This window comes from Hypanus sabinus, chromosome 18 (genome assembly GCF_030144855.1).
Source record: "Hypanus sabinus isolate sHypSab1 chromosome 18, sHypSab1.hap1, whole genome shotgun sequence".
NCBI classification, from domain to species: Eukaryota; Metazoa; Chordata; class Chondrichthyes; order Myliobatiformes; family Dasyatidae; genus Hypanus; species Hypanus sabinus.
This window is the reverse complement of record NC_082723.1, coordinates 47,091,813-47,114,303: the sequence shown is the minus strand read 5'-3', so window position 1 is coordinate 47,114,303 and position 22,491 is coordinate 47,091,813. Positions and strand designations below refer to the sequence as shown.

The window sequence follows — 22,491 nt, the reverse complement described above, 5'->3', positions numbered from 1 at the left end:
GGGGCTGGAGACTGTGCGGCAACTACCGCAGGCTGAATGAGGCTACCACACCGGACCGCTACCCTGTGCCGCACATTCAGGACTTTGCAGCAAACCTGCACGGCGCACGGATCTTCTCCAAGGTAGACCTCGTCCGAGGGTACCATCAAATCCGGATGCATCCTGATGACATCCCCAAAACGGCTCTCATCACCCCTTTCGGCCTTTTCGAGTTCCTCCGCATGCCGTTCGGCCTGAAGAATGCCGCACAGACGTTCCAGCAGTTAATGGACGCGGTGGGACGGGACCTGGACTTCACGTTCATCTATTTGGATGACATCCTCATAGCCAGCGGCAGTCGTCAGGAACATCTGTCCCACCTCCGTCAACTCTGCGCCCGACTGAGTGAGTACGGTCTTACAATCAACCCCGCCAAATGCCAGTTCGGACTCGATACCATTGACTTCCTGGGCCACAGGATTACTAAAGATGGGGCAACCCCTCTTCCCCGACCCACCACGATCAAAGGCCTTCAGGAATTCGTAGGTATGGTCAATTTCTACCACCGCTTCCTCCGTTCAGCTGCCCGGATCACGCGCCCCCTGTTCGCCCTGATGTCGAGTCCGAGCAAGGACATTACCTGGGACGAGGAGTCCGCCGCCACTTTCGTTCAAACGAAGGAAGCTTTGGCGGACGCCGCAATGCTAGTACATCCCAGAATGGACGCCCCTACTGCCCTCACAGTGGACGCATCAAACATGGCAGTCGGTGGGGTGCTGGAGCAACTCATCGCAGGTCGCTGGCAATCCCTGGCGTTTTTCAGCAAACACCTGCGACCACCTGAGCTTAAGTACAGTGCTTTCGACCGGGAACTGTTGGCGCTCTACCTGGCAATCCGGCATTTCAGGTACTTCCTAGAAGGTCGGCCCTTCACTGCGTTCACGAACCACAAACCGCTTACCTTTGCGTTTACGAAAGCGTCCGACCCCTGGTCGTCCCGCCAGCAACGCCACCTGTCCTACATCTCTGAATACACGACGGATGTCCGGCACATCTCGGGTAAGGACAATGTCGTGGCGGATGCGCTCTCTCACCCTACCGTTCATGCCCTTTCCCAAGGGGTAGACTTTGAGGCACTGGCAGAGGCGCAGCAGGCGGATGAGGAGATTCCGAGTTACAGAACCGCAGTCTCCGGTTTGCAGCTCCAGGACCTCCCCATGGGCCCAGGTGAGAGGACCCTACTCTGTGACGTCGCCACCGGCCAACCCCCTCCAGTCGTCCCGACAGCATGGCGGCGCCGCGTTTTCGACTCCATTCATAACTTGGCGCATCCCTCCATCCGGACAACTGTCTGGATGGTTTCCAGCAGGTTCGTTTGGCACGGACTCCGCAAACAGGTCAGTGAATGGGCCAAAACGTGCATGCACTGCCAGACGGCCAAGGTGCAGCGGCACACCAAAGCCCCACTGCAGCAGTTTCATCCCGCCCACCGGCGTTTCGACCACATTCATGTGGATATTATGGGCCCCCTGCCAGTGTTGCGCAGAGCGCGGCACCTCCTGACTATCGCGGACCGGTTCACAAGATGGCCAGAGGCGGTCCCGCTCACCGACACCACCTCCGAATCTTGCGCCCGAGCCCTGATCGCCACCTGGATATCTCGCCTTGGTGTACCAGCCCACATTACCTCTGACAGAGGCGCCCAGTTCACCTCCAGCCTGTGGTCAGCTATGGCCAGCCTTTTGGGGACTCAGCTGCACCACACAACTGCCTACCACCCACAGTCGAACGGGCTACTGGAGCGTTTCCACCGTCACCTGAAGTCGGCCCTCATGGCCCGCCTGCGAGGAGCCAACTGGGTCCTACTCGGCATCCGCACAGCGCCCAAGGATGACCTGCACGCCTTGTCGGCCGAGTTGGTATACGGCGCGCCCCTGGTCGTCCCCGGGGAGTTCCTACCAGCCCCAAGGGGGCAAGAGGAAGAACCCGCAGCAGTCCTGGGCAGACTACGCGAGAAGCTCGGTAACCTGGCCCCCATACCCACTTCACAGCACGGGCGGCACCCGACCTGCGTACCCAAAGACCTACAGAACTGTAAGTTTGTGTTTGTACGAAGGGGCGGGCATCGGCCACCGCTGCAGCGGCCATACGAGGGGCCGTTTATGGTGCTCCGGAACAACGGGTCCACGTTCGTGCTGGACGTTGGGGGGAAAGAGGAGGTTTTCACGGTGGACCGCCTCAAACCGGCCCATGTGGACCTGGCGCAACCGGCCGAGTTTCCGGCGCCTCGGCGCAGAGACCGACCTCCCAAGCAGGTTCTGGCCCAGACTGTGGACATTGGGGGGTGTATCGCCAGTTCTGGGGGGGGGGGGGTTATGTGGCGACCCATTTCCTGGCGCATCCGAACCGACTCACAATTAGATAGCCTACGGGGGTTTGCGAGCACAGAGCTTTGGAGCCTCTGCGCCATGGGAGGCTTAAAAGTGAGGCTGAAGTTTTCGAATAAAGTTTTTTCCTTCGACTGCAGTTACCGACTCCGTGTCGTAATTTTAGCGCTGCGTGTAGCACACCGCTACAAACAAACCTTTATCTCTCAGCTAGCACAACTAATTATTATTCCCTCTCACCTGGCTTCCACCCTATGATATGCATTCCCATTGTCCTTGCCTGAATTTTAGCTTGCATGTGTCATGTTTGAGCATATTAAAGGTAGATCCTCCATGTTGGCATTCAGTTTGTAGCTTAAAAGAATAGGACACTGTAAGCTTTATCAAATGCACTTGTCCTTGTAGATGACCAACCATACGAGAACTATATACTTCTACAGCACTGGGACATATTGAAGGGACCATTTCAGTGCTCGATGGAGAATGATAATGCTGTGTCTTAAGGGGAATTGTACACATCAAAAAATTTTAGGCCTACTTAGGTAGAAAGGAAATGTGGAAGATATTGCAACATAATAACATCTCTCTGAAATGTATGAATGTGCAAGAAAAACATTTTACTTGTAAATGCAAACTATTTTTGGGAAAACCATGCTTTAACATACTGCACTGAAGCTGATTTTTGAGATTTTTTTACTAACACATTTATTTCCCAATAATTTTATCTAAATGCATTTGAAATCTAATTCCCAATGCATATCCTGTTAAGTTTATGAGCAGAAAGTAAGTTCATAAAATCACCTTCTTAAAGCAAATGGCCCAGACAGACAATTGGACAGACAATAGAGAAAATTTTGCGCCATTGATCCTAAATTGAGAATTCAAATCCCATTGAGGCAACTAGAAATTTTAAGTATTTAAATAAGAATCTGGGGAAAATAATACTAACACAAGCAACCATCAAGCTCCATTTTTTTCCTCTTTCTTTTACAGGAGGAACTATTGGGTATAATAATATCATTCAGGGAAGGAAATCTTTAGCTTTTATCTAGTCTAGTAACATATATCAGCATGGTGTTAGGATATATTACAACTATGGAGCATGTGGATTCAGATTTCATTATCTCCCCACTACATATGGTGGATAAATGCTTATTATTGAATGTAGAAAAAGTCAACGCTTTTGTGTCTTTTTCACAGGTACACTTCCTAATTTGTCCAAAGCTGAATTCTTTTCTGTCACTTTCTGAGCACTTTCAGCTCAGTTTGTCAGCTGTTGGTGTCTTGTTCCAGACACTATTAATTAATTTTTGAGTTTTTTTCAAGCTGTCTCTGATAGATCCCTCAAGCATTGTCTGAGAACAACTGCCGCATTACACAGTAAGACCAGATTATAGTGATCAATTTGGCAAGTAGTATAAGCATTACGTTAGCTGGAGGATTACTGCCAATTATCCCAGTGTAATAATGTTCTTGACAAATACAGAGTAATAGCTTAAACTGGGCAGTCACTTGCTGATCTTCTCCTTATAAAACTCAATTTGATTTAAAATTAAAATGACATTGAATACAATGTTGTTCAATTGTTCTTGGGCTGTGTTTAATCAACTGAATAGTGCACTGTAAAATAATATTTTGTTCTCCTTAAGAACATGTGATGACTTGCAAAGTCATTGCTAAAGAGAACAATCAAAGACAAATCCTTGTGGATTGGGGAACCGCTTCATTGATCACCTTCCCTCTATCTGCCACAAAATGGAGGATTTCCTAGTTGTTGTGTTCTTTATACATATTGTAGTTTTCTAATAACATAACATATTCTGGAAGAATAGAACTAGACCTTTTATTTACAACAGCAACAACTACACATGTGTCTTACAGTGCCATGCTTCTCAATGTTTCTAGATCTTTCTCAGGTTTCTGCACATGCTCTGAACTCTGTCCAATGATGTTCTTACATGTGATATCACTGCATTAGTTACCATCCATTTCAATTCAACTTCCCATTTTAATTTTACTTCCCTCTCCCATTCTGATGTTTCAGTCTGTGGCTTCCTCTGCTGTCACAATGTGTCAGATCAGAGGAGCAGCACCTGCATATTCCATCTGGGTAGATGACATCAATTTCTCTTAACCTGACAATTTCTCCACCCTCCCCTTTTCTATGTCTCAATTTCCCATTCAGGCTCCCCTCTTCTCCTCACTTGCCCCTCCTCCTTCCCTTTTTCAAATGGTCTATTGTCTTCTCCAAAGGAGGATTCCTGCTTCTTCCTCAACACTTTGACTCTTCCGCCTACCACCTCCCAGCTTCTCATTTCATCGGCCATTCCCCCAACTACCTACTTTCCCCCCTCACTTGGTCTTACCTATCATTTGTCAGTTTGTACCCCTTCCACTTCCCCCTACTTTCTAAATTCAGCAAAGGGTCTCAACCGAAAACATCAACTGATGATTCCTCTTCATCGGTACTGCCTGGCCTGCTGAGATCCTCTAGCATTTTATATGTGTTGCAATCAAAGAGGAAGCTGGCCTAATTAGATAAAACTGAGAGAACAGAACAGTAACATGACAGTGAGAAATCACATATGGGCTGAAAATGCCTTTGTCATCACAAGTGTGTTATAATGTATGTCTGGCATTTGAAGGAGAAATAACAATGCCTTCAATATTAATCAATTTTATTCTAGTTGGTATTTTAGTAGTGGAGCTGCTGCACACAGCCACATTTTTTTTGTGTACTTATTTCAACTTGGTATGACAATGCCTTTCTACTTCCATGACACCTTTGCAGTTCTTAGCAAAAGTGCAAAGGATGATGATACACTGAAGTGAAAGCAAATGTCTTGGTGTTGTGTGAAAGTTGAAAGGCCTGTAAGGACTTTTGATGGGTATGACATTGCGTGAGCCACTGCTTGTGGTGATTGAGCACAAGATTCATAAAAGCGAGTGTGGCCTGCCTGCACTTTCTGACCTGACGTGAGTTAGTATGAGCCGTTGCTTGTGAGGGTGTGCGAGACCCAAAAAAAGTGATGGGGGCCTGCTGGGATTTTTAACAAGGTTGACGTCATTTGCTTTTTTTAGGCAACTGGCAAGGGCCCATTAAAAGAAATTAGCTTTGAGAGGTGCGGCCACAGTGGGAGTGGTTATTTTTGGAAGTGCCCACTGTCATAGTGGTGACCTGAGGACTTGTCTTAAGGGGCTTCAGTGAGAAGCCAGATGTTGTGGCCTACCTCGGTACCAATGACATAGTCAGGAAGGGTGACAAAGTTCTGTAGACTGAGTTCAGGGAGTTAGATATTAAGTTAAAGGACAGAACCTCCAGGGTGCTAATCTCAGGATTGCTCCCTCCCCCTTTATCCCAATGATAAAGCAGCTGACAGCCCTGCTTCTCTTGCAACCGAGCCTTACTAATATCATAATTCCACGTGGTGATCCGTGCTCTAAGCTCATCTGCTTGCTTCTTCTCCACCTTCCCTTCAGACTCTCAGAGCCAGACTCAGTCAGAGACTTTTTTGTGTGGTTTTCCTCTGCTACGTTATCTCACCCAACAGTAGCCAAAACGATATACTGTCCTTGTTATTGAGCGGAACATCCACTGAGGTACCATGCATTGGCTCCCTATCCCATTTCATTTTCCTGATGGATACCCAATTACCTGTGTCCTGCACCTTAGGTATAACTATCCCTCCCTGTTTCTCCTGTTAATCAACCCCTCTGTTTATTGAATGATGTGCTGTTCATCCAGCACCAACTCTATTTCTATAACAGAGTTTTTAAGAAGTTGCAGCTGGATGCACCTCTTGAAGGTATAGTCATCAGGGATATTGAAAGTCTCCCTATCTTTCCACATTCCACAAAAGGAGCACTTCAATGTCTTGACTCCAATTACCACCTCTCCAATTATGCAAGAAGAAATAAACTTAGCAGAAGGTCACCGTAGCCTCCATGTCTTCTCGCTGAAGCCTCTTGAGCCAAAGCCTCAGCTCCCCTCTCTAGCACTGGCATGCTCCCATAACGGCTGCTCCACATGAGCCTCACTTCTTTTTGATTTTTGAATGCCGATCTCTTGCCATTGTAAAAAGAAAATGTATTCTGCTGTTTGTGTACCATAGTGGATAGCTTTGCATGTTTCCCCATTCATGGCCCACCTGCCACGTCCTTGCCCATTCACTCAGATTGATAATATCCCCATGAAGCCTCTGAAATCCTTCATCCTACTCTTGGTCTTGCCTGAGTTTTGTATCATCAACAAATACTTGGTTCCCTCAAACAAATAATTGATTGTGAGTAGCTGGAGCCCATGCACTGCTCCCTATGGTATTCCACTCATCGTACCCAACTAGTCAATAATTGCATATTTTTAACAACAGTATGAAAACTTGGAACTTTATATTCCAGTGGACTTTGTAAATCAAGAACTCTAGAAATGGAGAGTTACTAGGTCTTGATGTGGGTAAAGAGATGTGACTGAATCAAAACTTTTTGGCTTGGAACAAGATGGGATGGGCTGCAGGTGCAGCAGCAGTAGCCTGGATGAGAACTTTTTCTTGGGTAGTTCTTGGGGTTTGTGAGATCCACTTACACTCTAGTCTTGTGTGTTATGAAATGACTTATGAGGGCAATGAGAGGACCAATGATTTCCCTATAGATGTGGGTACAAGGGTAGGCTTGTGAGGTGGCTGGGTCCACCTGTGTGTTCTTCGTGCAAGGCTTCTTTTCTCAACATCACCCAGAATATTTCTCCACCTGGGGATGATACATTTATTCAAGGAAACTTTTAAGCACTAGTTTTTTCTCTCCCCATGTCTCTCTGTTTACTTTAAATTTATTCCCAGGCAGAAAAGAGTAGGTTTGTTTAGAGAGACAGGTAAAAGGCACGTGAAAGATGTGGCCCACCCAATGTAATCAGCTGAAAGTGACCAAAGCTTCCAAAACTGACCTGGTAAACGATGCTGAGGTTTTTTGTAAACAAATACAACACAGAGTTTCCTAGCTTAGAACATTTAAAATACCCACCACCCTCTGGGTGAAGAAATTTCTTCATATTTCTTCATAATCTATCCTTGGCTATGACTCTTGCTTCTAAACTCCTTAACGAAGGAAAATGTTAGTCCTACATCCACTGAAGTCCTCTAAGAATTTTGTAACCTTCAAAGATACCTCTTATTCTTCTGAACGAGGGACTGTGGGTCTAAGCTATTCCATCACTGCTTGTACAGCAAACTGACTATCATTGCAACTGGCTGAGTAAAACTTTGCTGCACTGTCTCAGCAATAAGAATACCCTTTTTTCACAATTAGTGACATCAAAACTGTATATAACGAAGAAATCACCTTTAGCTTTCAATGAAATAATCCTGCTCATCATTACATTGGTGGTGTTTTTTTCATTATTGTTTAATATGCATGCAGTAGGCATTCCAGGTTTCAACATGCAGAAGGGCAGGGATTATAGCAGTCCTGCAGATGCTTAGGTTTTTTTTTACCAAATCTGAGGTCTTGCTCAGTCTCTTCCTAGACACTTGGAGGTCATAATACTCGTATGAAATTTAGAGCAGCTTGCAAAGTTTTTATTTAAGCTTGTCCTTTTGCATGTCTGGTAGCAGACAGGAATATTGGATTCTGAGTTCTTCTGGACAAACAAAATCTCATTTATCCCAATTGCATTTACTTCCTCAGACTGATGCAGAGCCAACAGCCTTGAATTATTCAACAGATTCAAAATAATGATCAGGGTTGGGAGCACTCTGCACTTGGGTTTAAGTACATTCACCGCAGACCAATTGATTAAATATTAATGTTTCCAAAAAGCAAGAGCAGACAGTTAACTCTCTGCTAACATTACGATGATTCAGAATGATGCTTTCGAAGTTCCCAGATGCTTGAGTGGATTACCTGCTTACAATGGATTTGCAGCAGACTACTCTTGATTTGCAGTCAGGTTGGGATGTCCACCATGAGGAAGACTCCAAGAGCTGTTTTTTCAGTTCCTACTGAATTTATTCGGCTGGTCTTTTGCCAGGATCTTGGAGTTCTAGACATTGAAAATCTGGTAAATATTACCCATTAACACAAGTGATAAACAGTTGTTTTTTCTTGGCTAGTTCTAATTTTGTTTTTGTTGTAAATCGGATTGAAGTGTCATTGGCAGGTCAGCATTTACTAATGTTTTCGAAAGTCCTTGAGACATCTTTTTGATTCACTGTCACCTTTTTGGTTAAGGTCCTCCCACAAGAGTGTTCAATAGGTAGATGCAGAAGATAGACACGAGCAAGTAATTGGGAAAACAATTACTGTTATCATTATTAGGGGACCAACTACAAAAGTAAAATGAAAGCATTAAATCCTAATAGGGCTTTGATACCACTTCTGAAGTAATGCATATGCTCTTAGTCTGTTTATTAAGGAAGGATATGAATTGTTGGAAGCAATCCAGTGAGGATTTGCTAGACTCAAGGAGTGGTTGAGCTACTTTTTGGCAAAAGGCTGCACTTGCTGGAGTTTGGAGTTAAAAGGAGTGATGAAGACACAAGATCCTATAGAGTTTTGACAGGATAAATGGGAAGAGGATAAAGGGTCACTGTTTTATAGAAACATAGAAAAACTACAGCACAATACAGGCCCTTTAGCTCACAAGGTTGTGCCAAACATATCCCTATCTTAGAAATTACTAGGCTTACCCATAGCCCTCTATTTTTCTAACTCCATGTACCTATCCAAAAGTCTCTTATCCGCCTCCACCACCATTGCCGGCAGCTGATTCCACACACTCACCACTCTCTGTGTAAAAAACTTACCCCTGACACCTCCTCTGTACCTACTCCCCAGCACCTTAAACCTGTGTCCTCTTGTGGCAACCATTTCAGCCCTGGGGAAAAAGCCTCTGACTATCCACACGATCAATGCCTCTCATCATCTTATACACCTCTATCAGGTCACCTTTCATCCTCCGTCGCTCCCAGGAGAAAAGGCCAAGAATATCCATTTAAAGTGGATTTGAGGGTTGTGAAGTTTTAGAAATTCTTTCCCAATGAGTAATGGAAGTAGAGTCTCTGAATGTATTTAAGGTAGTGATAGATGTGGTTATATCCAAAAAGATAGAGAATGAATAAGTTATTGCCAAGATGTAAGAATTTGAGCTGAGGTCAGTGAGATTATTTATGATTGCATAGTGCATCAGATTTATGTGACATATGTTCCACTCCTATTTTCAACTTGTATGTTCCTATGAATGAAAAGGACTGAATGGTCATAAATTTCAGAATGTCATAAAAATTTAGGAGAAAGTTGCTCTTCATTCACTTGGATGTCAGAAGTCAATAGTTTAGTGATGTGTTTTATAAACTGAATTGTTACAGCACATCTAGATGGTGTACATTGCAATCATCTGCAGGATGGAATTGATGGGTTGATGAGCAGGATTATTTCTTTTCATGGATGATGTCAAGCATATTGAGCATTGTTTGAGCAATAGCCATATTGGCAAGTGTGAGTGAAGAACAGTCGCGTCCTGCCCCCAACCCCAGAGCTTTGTGCTCATCCCACTGCTGTTCATGCTACTGACTGACAATTGTACAAAAGATCCACATTATCTATTTCGCTGATGATACAACAGTGGCTGGCCTCATCAGCAACAACAATAAGTCAACATACAGAGAGAAGGTAGAGAGGCTTGTCGAATGGCATGAGAACAACAACCTGAATCTCAATGTGGTCAATACAAAAGAAGGCACAGGACACCCACTCTCCCTTGCACATCAATGGTTTTGCTGTACAGAGTCAAGAGCACAACGTTTCATGATGTGCACACAATGGAAAGCCTAATCTGGATCCACAACAGCTCCTCATTAATCAAGAAGGCACAGCCATGTTTACACTTTCTAAGGAGACTGAGCTGTGCAAGGCTCCTCACCCTCATTCTAAGGACTTTTTACAGGAGCACCGGCAAAAGTATCTGGCTGCATCATTGTGTGGTAAGGAAGCTTCAAGGCATCAGCCAGAAGACCCTACAGAAGATAAAAGCTCCTGAGAGGATTGCAATGGTCTCCCTCCCTTTATTTGTGACATTTCACTGGGAGCGTTGTATACAAAGGACTCAAAGGATTGTTGACAATCCCTATCACCCATCCCACAATCTCTGGCTCACTACCAGCAGGAAGGAACTTCAGAAACAGCCAAACTAGGACAGCCGGACTGGATAGATGCTTCTTCCTTCAGGCTATAAGACTAATAAATAAACTGGCACCACTGAGGTTTTGTCACAGAGACAGTAAGCTGTTTATAGAACATAGAACATAGAATATTACAGCACATTCAGCCGACAATGTTGTGCCGACCCTCAAACCCTGCCTCCCATATAACCCCCCACCTTAAATTCCTCCATATACCTGTCTCGTAGTCTCTTAAACTTCAATAGTGTGTCTGCCTCCACCACTGACTCAGGCAGTGCATTCCACGCACCAACCACTCTCTGAGAGAAAAACCTTCCTCTAATATCCCCCTTGAACTTCCCTCCCCTTATCTTAAAGCCTGATCAGTGGTGCCCTGGGGAAGAGGCGCTGGCTGTCCACTCTGTCTATTCCTCTTAATATCTTGTACATTGTACTGTTTACTGTTTATCTGTGCTGTGCACTATGTGCATTTTGAATTATATTTTATTAACTTATTTGTGGTAATGTATTTTTACGTGCAGTGTGTCATAAATATTTTGAGGGTGCACCGTGTCCCTGAGGAATGTTATTTCATTTGGTTGTATGTATGTACAGTCAGATGACAATAAGCTCTTCTATTTACTTGGCAGGATTAATCATTTTGCTTTAGTCAGTGGTGAACCAGGATATTAAGAGACTAAAAATCATTAATGTAATAACTAACACTAAAACAGCGTCTGTGTCTCTTTACCTCTCATGCCATGAATTGAACTTTATAAACACATGACCATCCTGGATCAAGATACTGATCCAAAGCAATGCAATATGTGACAAAATGTATCATCCTTTTCCTTAATTACAGTAACTTTGTTCAAGTTTATTGTTATTCAACCGTACCACCAAATTAAACAATATTCTTCTGACCAAGGTGCAAAACACAGTATATATTGTATAACTCACACACATAACTCATAAAGTAATATTACTGCTTGTAAATTAACAAATAATAAGGTGCACTTGCAATACAGATTATAAAGTAAACATAATAAAACTACTGGTGCTTTATGTGTGATGAGACCTAGGTGGTGGCAGGGAGTTCAGTAATATTACAGCCTGGGGGAAGAAGCTATTTCCCATCCAAGTAGTTGTCCAAATGCTAACGTACCTCTTGCCTGATGGAAGGGGGTCAACGAGATTGTAGGATGAATGGGAGGGATCATTGACAATGTGAAGGGCCCTGCATATGCTGCGTTCCTTATAAATATCTCTGATAGGTGGAAGAGAAACTACAATGATTATCTCAGTAGTCCTCACAATCTTTGTATGGACTTGTGGTCAACTAAAGTCATTCGCTACCTGTGTTAACCCTAAAAATCACTCAAACAGACACCTCTCCCTGTAATTGGATCCTGGACATCATGACAGAAAGGCCACAGTCAGTCTGTGTTGGTAGCAACATCTCTAGCTTCATCCCCTAGCGCTGCATGCTCAGCCCACTGCTGTTCATACTGCACAGCTAGATCCAGTTCAAACCAAATCAAGTGCATCTTTAGCACAACAGTGGTTGACCTCATCAACAACAATGACGAGACAAAGTACAGAGAGGAGGCAGAACATTGGTAGAACGGTGCGAGCACAACAGCTTGAGTCTCAATGTGTAGAAGACTAAAGAAATTACTGTTGTCAGAGTAATTTTTTGAGTTAGCGCATGTAGCAAATAACTTTAACTGACCTCAACTACCAGCCTCCAGATTTGAATACGAATTGTGGATTAAATCTAAAATACGCCTCTTTACAATGGATTCCTAAGAACCGTGAATCAAGTTATGTAGAAGAATTGACATGCTGATTTAAATTTGTTACTTGTATGTATTTGGGTGTCTGTAACATCAGTGCAAACTGGGGGGGGGGGGGTGGGTGTTGGTGGGAAGATCCAGGCATTTGAAAGTGTTACAGATTGTTCAAAGGAAGCATTATAAGTGCTAAATGCTGGTGGAACACTGCAGGCCAGGCAGCATCTATAAGGAGAAGCACTGTTGACGTTTCAGGCCGTGACCTTTTGTCAGGACGAAGGGTCTCAGTCCGAAACGTTGACAGTGCTTCTCCCTATAGATGTTGCCTGGCCTGCTGCGTTCCACCAGCATTTTATATGTGTTGTTTGAATTTCTAGCATCTGCAGATTTCCTTGTGTTTGCGCATTGTAAGTGCAGCTTGTTTGAATTGTCTTGAATTTTTCTCTGATATTTAGCCCATAAAATGTTGTGTAGTGAAACAGACCTCTTGCTCCGAAAGGGTCTCCATCTGATGCCTGCTATATCTCATTTTGTCGAATAAAGCAATTGGTTTATAGCGACCAGTATTTCTCTCCGGTGACTTTGCTCTTGCAACAACAGTGTTGAGACCCGTTGAGGACAGTTTACCAACCAACATCTGTTGGATGATCATATTAAGTACCAAATGTTGGTTATAACATGTCCTCCTCACTGATAATCAACACTGGAGCACCTCAGGGGTGTGTGCTTAGCTCATTGCTCTACTCTCTGTATATATGTGACTGTGTGGCTAGCCATTGCTCAAGTACCATCTATGAATTTGCTTACGATACAACCATTTTTGGTAGAATCTCAGGTGGTGACGGGACAGCGTACAGGAGTAGAATATGCCAACTAGTGGAATAGTGCTGCAGCAACAACTTGGCAGTCATCGTCAGTAAGATGAACGAGCTGATTGTGGACTTCAGGAAGGGTAAGATGAAGGAGCACATACCAATCCTCATAGAGGGATTAGAAGTAGAGAGAGAGAGCAGCTTCATGTTCCCTGGTGTCAAGATCTCTGTGAGTCTAACCTGGTCTCAACATATCGATGTAGTCATAAAGAAGGCAAGACAGCAGCTATACTTTATTAGGAATTTGAAGAGATTTGGCATGTAAACAAATACACTCAAAAACTTCTATAGTTTTACCATAGAGAACATTCTGACAGGCTGCATTCTGACAGGTATGGAGGCCCTATTACACTGGACCAAAAGAAGCTGTAGAAGGTTGTAAATCTACTCAGTTCCATCTTGGGCACTAGCCTACAAAGTACCTAGGACATCCTTAGGGAGCGGTGTCTCAGAAAAGCAGCGTCCATTATTAAGGACCTCCAGCACCCAGGGCATGCACACCTCCCAGTTGTCAGGAGATTTTTATTTTCTAATTTATTAAGTATAGACTGAGTCAACAACTTTTTTCTTTATGTGGTCTTAAGCTGCAGATGTGAATCCTTGCAATCAGACTGCAACTGTAAGACAAGCCAACTTTATTGCCGTTTACTGCCTTTCTCTCCAGTCTCACAGTACTGGGCCAAATGTTATCATGCATGCCCTCAGTCCATTATATGATTTCCTATAGAATCATGTAAAGTTTTCATTGAATAACAATGAGGTCTGAACTTATCAAAATCCTCAGAATCGGTTTTTCTACTTAGTCATTTTGTAAAATGTATTCTTTCTCCCCATGGAAAAATAAAAAATTTCAGAGGGTAGTTGCCCATTCAGCATTATATGGAAATATTAGGAATGATCCATGCCTAAATGCCTTGGTAGTACAGCTTTGGAAATACACAATGCCTTGAAAAAATATTCAGTCCTGATCAAGGGTCTCAGCTTGAAATATTGATTGTTTACTCTTGTCCATAGATGTTGCCTGGTCTCCAGTGTTCCTCCAGCATTTTGTGTGCATTGCTTTGGATTTTCAGCAAGTGCAGATTTTCTTGGGTTTGTACATTTCTCCAGGCACTGAGATACAACAAAGGAGTCCAGTCCAAATTGTTAAAGCGTTCAGAAAGAAGAAAAATGAAGTTTCCATAGATGCTGCCTTACCTGATTAGCTGCTCCAGAATTTTGTGTGTGTTGCTCTGGATTTCTAGCATCTGCAGAATCTCTTGTGTTTATAAAAATTGAAATAGTTGGATTAATACCTACTATTTTGAAATTGGATACCCCATGATATTCCTTTGAATGTACAAGATTTCACAGGAATGAGTCATTCTTAATGTTTCCATGATATATTGAATGGGTAATTACCCTTTGAAATTGGTTATTTTCCATGGGGAGAAAAATAACTATTATACTAAATTACTAAGTAGAGAAACTGATTCTGTGGATTATAATAAGGTCTGGTACCATTCTTATTCAAAGAAAACTTTACATGCTGCTGCAGGAAAACAAACATATAATGGACTGAGGACATGAATGGTAACATTTGGCCCAGTACTGTGAGACTGGAGAGAAAGGCCTAAACTCCAATAAAGGTAATTTGTCTTACAGTTGCACTCTGATTGCAATAAGTCACATCTACAGCTGAAGACCATATAGAAGCAAAATATTTAGTCTAGACTTAATAAATTTAAAAATAAAAATCTTGTCCTTACAAATGGTAAATCTACATCTCTCTGCTTGATTCAGATATTGCACCAACAAATACCTCGGTAATCCACAATGCCTTGAAAAAGTATTCGGCCCCCAACCCTTTGTTCACATAACCAAGTTGAATTTTTAGTAAAGTGTTGACAGGTTTTAACATTTTTTGTTTGATTTGGTATGATGCACAATGTTTTGTAAATTACCTCAAAAATCCTTCTTCAATGTATTTTAGCTTTTGAAAATAACACAGTAAAATACGCTGTTGTAGGAACGGAATAATTTTTCAAGGCACAGTCATTGCTGTGGTTCTAAATTGTGCAAATTCAATTTCTTCTGATTAGGGTTACATTCCTACAGGGTAAAGTGATGACGACATTCCAGAATATTTATTCTGAGATCAAATTCCATCATAGTAAATGATGAATTTAGGTTCAACTAAAAACAGATTGGTAATCTGTTAGTTTCTAAAAAAAAATGCAGGCTAATCAGAGTAGCTATGATCAAAGAACAACCATTTCTCTGGTTCAATGATCTTTTCAGAGAAAAGGTTTGTTGTTTTTCCATGGCAAACACCAGGAAATCTGCAGATGCTGGAAATTCAAGCAATACACACAAAATGCTGGTGGAACGCAGCAGGTGAGGCAGCATCTATAGGGAGAAGCGTTGTTGACGTTTCGGGCCGAGATCCTTCATCAGGACTAACTGAAAGGAAAGATTTATTTTTCCACCTCTGGTTTGTATATAATTCCAGATTTAGCAAAGTTCAAAGTTCAAAGTAATTGTATTGTGTCACCATGTACAACCCTGAGATTAATTTTCTTGCAGGCATACTGAATAAATCCATAATAGAATAATAACTGTTATAACATCAACAAAATACAACACCAACTTGGGCATTTAAACATGTGCAAAAGATAAATAACTGTGCAAATACAAAAATAAATAAACAATAAGTAAATAATTGAGAACATGAAGCGAAAAATCCTTGAAAGTGAGCCCATAGGTTGTGGGAATATATTAATTATGGAGCAAGTGAAGCTGAATGAAGTTACTTTCTTCAGTGCATATGGTAATAACTACTTCTGAAACTGACGGTGTAAGTCTTGAGGCTCCTGAACCTTTTACTGATGGCAGCAGTGAAAAGGGAGCATAACATTGGTGGTAAGGGTTCCTGATGATGCATTCTACTTTCTTGTGACAACACTTTACGTACAGTGGCATGCAAAAGTTTGGACACCCCTGGTCAAAGTTTCTGTTACTGTGAATAGTTAAGTGAGTAGAAGATGAACTGATCTCCAAAAGTCATAAAGTTAAAGATGAAACATTATTTTCAGCATTTTAAGCAAGCTTAGTGTATTATTTTTGTTTTGTACAATTTTAGAGTGAAAAAAAGGAAAGGAGCACCATGTAAAAGTTTGAGCACCCCAAGCAATTTAAGCTCTCAGATAACTTTTACCAAGGTCTCAGACCTTAATCAGCTTGTTAGGGCTATGGCTTGTTCACAGTCAATGTTAGTAAAGGCCAGTTGATGCAAATTTCTTTTTTTTTTGTAATTTATTTTTTATTGAAGTTCATCATCAAACATCTCCATAAAATGTGTTTCAGATATTGTGTGTATATATATATGTACAGCTCCACTAAGCAGCTGCTTTGCACTCTGAAAATTAAAATAAATGATGTCCACAAAGCAGGAGAAGGCTATAAGAAGATTGTGAGGCATTTTCAGGTAGCCGTTTCCTCAGTTCGTAGTGTAATTAAGAAATGGCAGTTAACAGGAACAGTGAGGTCAAGTTGAGGTCTGGAAGACCAAGAAAACTTTTCGAGAGAACTGCTCATAGGATTGCTATGAGCAAAACCCTCGTTTTGGTCTGCAAAAGACCTTCAGGAAGATTTGGCAGACTCTGGAGTGGTGGTGTGCTGTTCTACTGTGCAGCGACACCTGCACAAATATGACCTTCATGGAAGAGTCATCAGAAGAAAACCTTTCCTGCATCCTCAGCAGAAAATTCAGCATCAGAAGTTTGCAAACATCTAAACAAGCATGATGCATTTTGGAATTAAGTCCTGTGGACTGATAAAGTTAAAACAGAACTTTTTGGCCGCAATGAGCAAAGGTATGTTGGAGAGAAAAAAGTGCAGAATTTCATGAAAAGAACACCTCTCCGGCTGTTAAGCATGGGGGTGTATCAATCATGCTTTGGGCTTGTGTTGCAGCCAATGGCACGGGGAACATTACACTGCTAGAGAGAAGATTGAATTCAATTAAATACCAACAAATTCTGGAAGCAAACATCACCCCATCTGTAAAAAAGCTGAAGGTGAAAAGAGGATGGCTTCTGGAATAGGATAATGACCCTAAACACACCTCAAAATCCACAATGGACTCCCTCAAGAGGCACAATCTGTAGGTTTTGCCATGACTCTCACAATCCCCCAACCTAAACATCTTCGCAAATCTGTGGATAGACCTCTAAAGAACAGTGGATGCAAGATGGCCCAAGCATCTCACAAAACTAGAACTAGAAGCAAGGAAGAATGGGCAAAAATCCCCCAATCAAGAATTAAAACACCCTTAACTGGCTACAGAAAATGTTTACAAGTTGTGATACTTGAAAAAGTGGGTGTTACTAAGTACTGACCATACCGGGTGCCCAAACTTTTGCTTCGGGCCCTTTTCCTTTTTTGTTATTTTGAAACTGCAAAAGATGGAAATTAAAAAAAAGGTTATCTTGCTTAAAATATTAAAGAAATGTGTCATCTTTAACTTTATGACTTTTGGAAATCAGGTCATCTTTTACTCGCTTAGCTATTCACAGTAACAGAAATTTTTACCACGGGTGCCCAGACTTTTGCATGCCACTGTAGATATGCTCAATGGTGGGGAATGCTTTACCTGTAATGTATTGGGTCATACCCATTGCTTTTGTAGGATTTTCTGTTCAATAGCATTGATGCAGCCAGTCAATAATCTCTCCGCTACACATCTATAGACATTTATCAAAGTTTTTGAAGTCATGCCAAGTCTTCACAAACTCCTCTGGAAGTAGAGGCAATACTATGTTTCCTGGGTAATTGCACTTAAATGCTAGGTGTAGGACACTGTGGACACTGAACTGCCTATTTCTGTGGGATTGAGGAATAGAAAATAAGTGTTAACATCTTAAAGCAAATTAGCAGCAAAGTAAAGATACAGCCAGTGAATCATGAGAATTCAGAGGCATTTGGCATTCTAGTTCAACTTGTGCCATCTAATGTTTACCTCCGTCTGTTGAGAGAGAATTGCAAGTATTACATTGAATGGGATCAGGTAAATGAATTTCCCAATAAGCAAGAAATTGTTATTCTGCTATTCAGCCAAAATATTGATTAGTTTGGTACTTTACGATCAACGTTGTGAAACATCAATAGTATGATGTGGTTAAATGTTTTCATACCAGTTTAAAGAATGTCACACAAAACTCAAGCATTCAAGTGCATCCATGGTCCCAAGGCTTCTTTTGTCAACTCCGTTAATTTAGATGTGTATCGTTGAAACACAGTCGTGCACCCATCGATGACAAAACTGCCATTTCACACTTCATGCAAGTAGGTCTATGTTATGAATTGAAACAAGTTGCAGATATGAAGCTTGCATTTTTGGGTGGCAGAGCAGCTGCAGAGAAAATTAAATTTGAAGCTAATTTTATAGGACAAGTTGTAAAACACACTCTCTGTGTCAACAACTCTGCATCTCAAGTAGTTGGTGGATGTGGGAACATAGCAGGTTGCATGTGGAATTACAGAGCGGAGAAACTGAGGAATATAATACTGACAATTGAGAGCTCTCAATGATAACTGCAGATCTTTATAATGTATTGGCTCTGCACTTTAAAACAGAGTGGCTGTTCAATTGTATATATTAGTTTTATAGGTGCCTCTGAATTGATTTAACCATAATACTTGCATAAGAAGAAACAATAGTCCCAGCCGCTCAACAGACGACCCCATTGCCATCACCCTCCACCTGGCCCTAACCCACCTGGACAAAAAGGACACTTGTGTTCCAATGCTGTTCATACACTTCAGTTCAGCATTCAACACAATCTTCCCTCAGAAACTGATTGGAAAGCTGAGCCTACTGGGCCTGATCACTTCCCTCTGCAACTGGATCCTAGACTTCCTGACTGGGAGACCTCAGTCAGTCTGGATCAGGAGCAGCACCTCCAAACCCATCACACTGAGCACGGGGGCCCCCCAGGGCTGTGTGCTCAGTCCACTGCTGTTCACTCTGCTGACCCATGACTGCGCTGCAACACACAGTTCAAACCACATCATCAAGTTTGCCAATGACACGACTATGGTGGATCTCATCAACAAGAACGACGAGTCAGCTTACAGAGAGGAGGTGCTGCGGCTAATGGACTGGTGCAGAGCCGGCAATCTGTCTCTGAATGTGAACAAAACAAAAGAGGTGGTTGTTGACTTCAGGAGAGCATGGATCAACCACTCTCCACTAGACATTGACGGCTCCTTAGTAGAGATTGTAAAGAGCACCAAATTTCTTGGTGTTCACCAGGCAGAGAATCTCACGTGGTCCCTCAACACCAGCATCCATAGCAAAGAAAGCCCAGCAGCGTCTTTACATTCTGCGAAGGCTAAGGAAAGTCCTTCTCCCACCCTCCATCCTCATCACATTCTACAGGGGTTGTATTGAGAGCATCCTGAGCAGCTGCGTCACTGCCCAGTTCGGAAATTGCACCATCTCGGATTGCAAGACCCTGCAGCGGATAGTGAGGTCAGCTGAGAAGATCATTGGGATCTCTCTACCCGCCATCACAGACACTTACACTACACGCTGTATCCGTAATGCAAAACAGCGTTATGAAGGACCCCACGCACCCTTCATAAAACTCTTCTCCCTCCTGCCATCTGGGAAAATGCACCAAAGCATTTGGTCTCTCACGACCAGACTATGTAACAGCTTTTTCCCCCAAGCTATCTGACTCCTCAATACCCAGAGTCTGGACTGTTTATTAGTTTAGTATTGTTTTGTTTATTATTTATTGTAATGCTTGCACTGTTTTCTGCACTTTATGCAGTCCTGGGTCGGTCTGTAGTCTAGTGTAGTTATTTTTTTCTCTCTCTGTGTTGTTTTTTACGTAGTTCAGTCTAGTTTTTGTACTGTGTCATGTAACACTATGGTCCTGAAAAACGTTGTCTCATTTTTACTATGTACTGTACATAGCAGTTATGGTCGAAATGACAATAAAAGTGATTTGACTTGACTTGAGAACGCAGGAGACAACAAACTGTGCAAATGCAAACATAAGTAAATAGCTAATAATGGGAGCATGAGATAATTAAATAAAGTGTCCTTGAAAGTGAGATCATTGGTTGTGTGAACATTTCAATGGTGGACAATTCCAGCGCAATCCTTACGGCACAGCAGCCGTTTCACTCTACCAACTGGAAAACACTCCATTTCTGCCTACTTTCTGCTGGCTGTTATCTAGCCTGTTGCCTCTCCCAACCAATGCTTTACCACCTGAACAATGTGCTTTCATTTTTGATAATTATTTTATCCAAGAATTACATATTGATTACATCCTTCAGCAGTTTAGGAATCTCAAACTGCCTTGAAATACCATTTCTGGCAATAATGTTCTGAAATACCCTATTGTCCTAATTAGAAAACTGTCCACTATGATTACATTAAAAAAAAATCCAGATTGTTTCTTGACAGTGTCTCTGAATCTCAGGAGATCCCAGAGTTTTATTGAAAGTAGCCGCCCATTATGGCAGGAGGGGAAGATCTGTCACTCATCTAGCTTCCTTTTGGGAGTTCTGAGGTAGGATCTTGGTTATGCTGCCTGTGCATCAATAGCCAGGACAAAGAATCAGCGTAATGAACCCAGGTTACAGTGAGCAGGTGAGAGTCCGAAGTAGCAAGTCCAGGCACAAAGCCATTTTCGCCTTCCTCTCCCTAATGTAAACTCCATTCCTCGAGTTTTTTTTTTGCTTCGTGGTTAATTCATGTGTATCTATTAAGCTGTTTAAAATGTTCTCACAGAATTTAAATGTGGAAGACAAGCTGGATAGTTCATTAAATAAATCTGAAAAAAAAAATGCCTTTATCAGCATTTTTATTTTTCTCAGAATTGATGACAGGAATCCAGGATGCAGAGGCAGCATGCATGAACCTCACGGCGGGGAGGCTGTGGGAGGGGATGCGAGCCAACGGATGGCTTCAATTCGCCAATTAAAGCTTCCATTGTTCAACAAGTAAAGTGGCGTGGGAGATTGAAACATCAAGGTCAGTGCAAAATGTGAGCACTGGATGCATGTCTTTTGATTGCTGAGGATCGTTCTGCTATGTTGTCGGGAGAGGGGGCAGCTTGCCACAGTGCCCAGAGAATGGTGCCCAGGTTCCTGCATTTTGGATGTAGACTTGGACTTCTTTGCTTGATCTTTCTCGGTTTTTTTTTGTGTGTGGGAGGAGGGTGGATTTGGGGGTCGATGTGCATGTTTAGTTTTGTTCATTTTGTTTGTGTGGAAGGAGGGATTTGGTGGTTGATGTGTCTGTTCCATTTTTGTTCACTTTTTTGAGTGGGCAAGTGGGATTTGGGGGTTGATGATCATGCTTCCTTTCTCCTTTCTTGGTTATGGCTACCTGGAGAAGAAGAATTTCTGAGTTGTATACTTTGATAATAAATGAACCTTTGTACCTTCAATTTGGACAAGATGTTTCAGATAAGGTGGCGACCAACTGCAGTCTCCATCAAGGTCATGACTCAAACTTAAGTTCATGGGGATGGTTTCCACAACAGAGAGGGGAGGTAAGAGTCAGATTAGGGTTTAGGGACAGGGATGTGGAGGAGATAAAGGACAATTCACAGTGTAGTCTCTCACTTTATGCTCCATGCTCAAATGCCAGGCAAGTAGACGGGTGACAGGTGAGTTGGCATGCGCAGAGTTTGAGCTTGGAGTTTGGGGTTCTGCTGTTCACTAGTCCAAGGGGGAATACAAATGTTAGAACACTGAAGGTTGATCGGAAGTCCAGAAGTCAGAGCCTGGAGTCTGGAGAATGGAGGCCCAGAGGCTTGCGATTTGAGGAACTTCTGCGTGTTTGGGTGGGTAGGAAAGTGGAAAGGGCTATGTTTTGCTTTAGTTGTGTGGTAAACCAGGTATACCTGTCTGGACTCGCCCCTCTGCTGACTGCTCCTGTGGCTTCTCCCACAGACCCCTGGATAAAGGCGATTGGCGCACTGCTCCTCCCACAGTCATCCAACATGGCCGTGCTCCGTTTTCGCTGTTAATAAAATCCTACCGTTATTTACTCTACTTCCAGTCTCCTAGAGTTATTGATAGAGCATTAAGTTGTGCTCTGTTTTTTGGTGTTATGTGTTGTTCTTCTGAGCATGTGGGCATGCTATGGTGGCACCCGAATGTGTTGCTAATACAAATGACACATTTCATTCTGATGTTTCAATGTACATATGATAAATAAATGAATCTGATCTGATATTATCTGAGATTAACTGGATTTTTATCCTGGCATCCTGCAAATCTTTCTTCCACATTGATAATGACC

At 42.6% G+C, this 22,491-nt stretch overlaps 1 long non-coding RNA gene across 1 annotated transcript in view; it reads left to right on the top strand.

Annotated features, from left to right (window-relative positions):
• Positions 1 to 22,229, top strand: part of LOC132377513 (uncharacterized) — a 125,196-nt gene extending 102,967 nt beyond the window's left edge. Inside the window, exons 2-3 of the long non-coding RNA XR_009506666.1 lie at positions 21,057 to 21,213; positions 22,140 to 22,229. This is a non-coding gene — a long non-coding RNA (uncharacterized LOC132377513). The remainder of the gene's footprint in view (positions 1 to 21,056; positions 21,214 to 22,139) is intronic.
• Positions 22,230 to 22,491: the final 262 nt, after the last annotated feature.